The sequence below is a fragment of the Mirounga angustirostris genome, unplaced genomic scaffold (genome assembly GCF_029215605.1).
Source record: "Mirounga angustirostris isolate CCGP_5_RB_7025 unplaced genomic scaffold, mMirAng1.0.hap1 SCAF_17, whole genome shotgun sequence".
NCBI classification, from domain to species: Eukaryota; Metazoa; Chordata; class Mammalia; order Carnivora; family Phocidae; genus Mirounga; species Mirounga angustirostris.
The window spans coordinates 10,197,370-10,201,287 of NW_026991725.1; the positions used below are offsets into that span (position 1 = coordinate 10,197,370).

Genomic DNA, 3,918 nt, shown 5'->3' on the forward strand with positions numbered 1-3,918 from the left:
GTAGTATTATCACCTCATTACCAGGTTACCAGGATGGGTTCTTTTTTTTTTTTTTTTTTTTAGTTCACATTTTCTCATTTATTATCAGCACTTAAAAACAAGGAGGCTTGGGGCGCCTGGGTGGCTCAGTCGTTAAGTGTCTGCCTTTGGCTCAGGTCATGATCTCAGGGTCCTGGGATCAAGCCCCGCATCGGGCTCCCTGCTTGGTGGGGAGTCTGATTCTTCTTTTCCCTCTGACCCTCCGCCTGCTTGTGCTCTCTCTCTCTCTCTCAAATAAATAAAATCTTAAAAAAAAAAAAGAAAAACAAAAAACAAGGAGGCTTAAAACAAACAAAAACAACAAGGAGGCTTAATAAAAACAAGCAGAGAAACTGTTTTCTGTTCTCTCTCAAACCCACAAGACATAATGAATAAGGCGCAATGGGTCACTCATCCCAACAAGTCTCGGATCACTCAGGCAGGCAGCCCTACACAAAGCATAATGATGAAGAGTATAACCAGAAGCCACAAGTATGTTTTTCTGTCACCTTTTCTTAGGTTATCAATGCATTTCAAGAATCTCTTGATTTCTTTGCAATGATTCAAAATCCCTAGAAGACAAATGGCCATTTGCATCAAGAATGAGCTCCATGTGCCAAGCTTCCACACCATGTCACTTTTTTGTTTTTTCAGCCTCAGAGCTTGCCAATGCAAGAACCTTGTCTCCAGAGCCAAGGTCTGTAGAGACTTTCTCAAACTGGCTGAGTAGAGCACCTGCATCTGCTGACAAGGTCTTGTTATCTGCAGTTAGCTTCTCTCCAAGTGTCCTGAGAACTGTTAGTTATCTCCACTTTCTGTTGAGTGTAGAGGACTCTTTCCAGCTTTCCCACCATGAGATCTCTATCCATCTTTACTAACCTTGTCTGAAGCTGACATGGTTGTTTCTTTGCAAGTTATCTGATGACCTCTGGGGTTTGAAAGGCCTGGCTGATAGCTGCCTGGTTAGCCCAGTTACATTCAACTTAGCTCATCTACCAAAGTCATATTTCTGGGCATAATTTTCTTCAGTGAATCAGTAAATTCACTTAGTTGCTCCAGAGTTTCCTTTTGTGGTTTCTTCATAGTCATCTGTATCAAGTTCCTCTCTGCATTCCTCCAAATCTTGTAATTGCTGCATTACTCTGTCTAACCGTTCTTCTAAATTCTGCTTTAATTTGCTTGTCTCTGTCTTTCCTCTGGAAGCCATTTTGATCTCTTGTCTCTTAGTACTTTGAACTCTGCGGTGTTGACTGGTCCCGAAGTGCATAAACCCTCAACTATTGAAGTTTCAAGTGTCATAAACCTGAGGAAACTAAAACTCTTCATCAGGACTACAAGAAGCTCAAAGTTCAAACCACTTGGAGGCGCAGTTGGCTTCTCAGGCCCTCAGTGTCCTCTCTCCCCAGGACAGTTCTTTTCAATGATCTTATACTTCTTTCTTTTTTTTTTTTTTAAAGATTTTATTTATTGATTTGAGAGAGAGAGAGAATGAGAGACAGAGAGCACGAGAGGGAAGAGGGCAGAGGGAGAAGCAGACCCCCTGCCGAGCAGGGAGCCCGATGCGGGACTCGATCCCGGGACTCCAGGATCATGACCTGAGCCGAAGGCAGTCGCTCAACCAACTGAGCCACCCAGGCGCCCAATCTTATACTTATTTCTATGTAATAGAAAAAAAACAGTTTTGGAGTATGTCTATGCATCAGTCACATTAAGACTTTATAACTGCCATAATAATCATAAATTTCTATTTAAATTTACTATCTGGGAAGAGAACAGAAATTACTCCATTTCTTTATTGTTTGATTTATTTGATTTTTAGGTCTCCCGGGATTGAAATCTTCATCCAACTGTTTATTTAACAACTAGAAACAGAATTTGTCCCTGGTACCTAACAGGGAGTTTTAAAAATTGCTATCAAAAACTCTTTTCCAACAGGCTTACATCTTTTCAACAAAATATTTTTAGGGATGCCTGGCTGGCTCAATTAGTAGAGCATGCAACTCTTGATCTTGGGGCTGTAATTTTGAGCCCCACATTAGGTGTAGCGAGAGGCTACTTAAAAAAAATAAAATCTTAAAAAAAAAACCAAAACAATATTTTTTTAACATTTGTTCAAGGAAACATCTAATAAGGTTTTTGACCTCCCACCACTCCCTTCTCCCCAAATGATGGCTTCCCATAAGCTATTCTGCTAAGGAGGCAGGCAGAATCAACTCACTATACATTGATGACAGTTTTGTCTTGCTGTAGCTTAGGAAATTCCTTGGAAGTGCTTTAATTACCATTTCTTTTTAATTTTATATAATTCCAAACTTACAGAAAAGTTGTAAAAACAGACAAAAATATTCCTGTATACCTCTCACCAAGATTTCCCATTCATATTTTACCACTATAAAATTTACTACTTTTCTCTTTGTAATTAATAAATATCTTATGAGAACATATGTTGTGACTATGTAAATATCCTGTTTCTCATCCATCATTCCTTCTACATTTATTAGCTGACATTCTACTGTAAAGGCTTATTTTCCCTTGTCCCACATTTCTAATTTATTTATGTGTTTACATATTTTTATTTTATTCCATGGGTTATAATACATAACTATCATTTTTTATTTTGATGCTTAATTGTCCCAAATTTGGCTGGTAGGAGACCTTTCAGTATGGCTCTTTATCATTTGGACATGTCCCACCATCCTTTGAGCACTTTCTAACTTAGTAGCTTACTATGAGGCATCATATGAGGTTCATCTTATTCTTTCCCAGCTCTAGCTCTGGAACCAGCCAATTCTCCAAGGAGCCCTGGTTCCTTTCAGTAGCAAATGGAATTTAGAAATCATGTTCTGGGTGCTAGGTGTGCTTATTGCTCCTGGGGTATCATTGCTTCGGAGCTTTCTCAGTGGACAGAGCTAAAAAATTATATACATATATACACACATCCATATCTATCTATATTAAAAGCCATGAGTTCATACTGTCTTGTCCAACTCTAATCCAGTACTATAGGATATATTCTTTTTTATTGTTATGTTAATCACCATACATTACATCATTAGTTCTCCCCTCTAGAACCCTCAGTTTGTTTTTCAGAGTCCATCGTCTCTCATGGTTCATCTCCCCCTCCGATTCCCCCCCTTCATTCTTCCCCTCCTGTTATCTTCTTCTTTATTTTTTTTTCTTAACATATATTGCATTATTTGTTTCGGAGGTACAGATATATGATTCAACAGTCTTGCACAATTCACAGCCCTCACCATAGCACATACCCTCCCCAGTGTCTATCACCCAGCCATCCCATCCCTCCCACCCCAACTCCCACTCCAGCAACCCTCAGTTTGTTTCCTGAGATTAAGAATTCCTCATATCAGTGAGGTCATATGATACATGTCTTTCTCTGATTGACTTATTTCGCTCAGCATAACACCCTCCAGTTCCATCCATGTCATTGCAAATGGCAAGATCTCATTCCTTTTGATGGCTGCATACTATTCCATCGTATATATATACCACATCTTCTTTATCCATTCATCTGTCGATGGACATCTTGGCTCTTTCCACAGTTTGGCTATTGTGGACATTGCTGCTGTAAACATCGGGGTGCACGTACCCCTTCGGATCCCTACATTTGTATCTTTGGGGTAAATACCCAGTAGTGCAATTGCTGGATCATATGGTAGCTTATAGGATATATTCTACTCTTCTCTCTTCCCCTATTTGTAACTCTTTTCTCTCAGTAAGAAATTTGAATCCCATTGTCCATAATATTTTTACTTATTTACCCAATCCCAGAATACACAGAAAGTAGTTTTAGAATTGCTACCAAAAACAAACAAAACAAAGACAAAAGCCAACCACTGTCGGTTTTATAGTTCATTTTTTCTTTAGTCTGAGAGTATATAG

General features: G+C 39.1%; 1 pseudogene; it reads right to left on the reverse strand.

Moving 5' to 3' along the window:
- Positions 1-652: 652 nt before the first annotated feature.
- On the reverse strand, positions 653-1,344 carry LOC123842299 (protein LZIC-like; annotated as a pseudogene).
- Between the last annotated feature and the right edge of the window lie 2,574 nt (positions 1,345-3,918).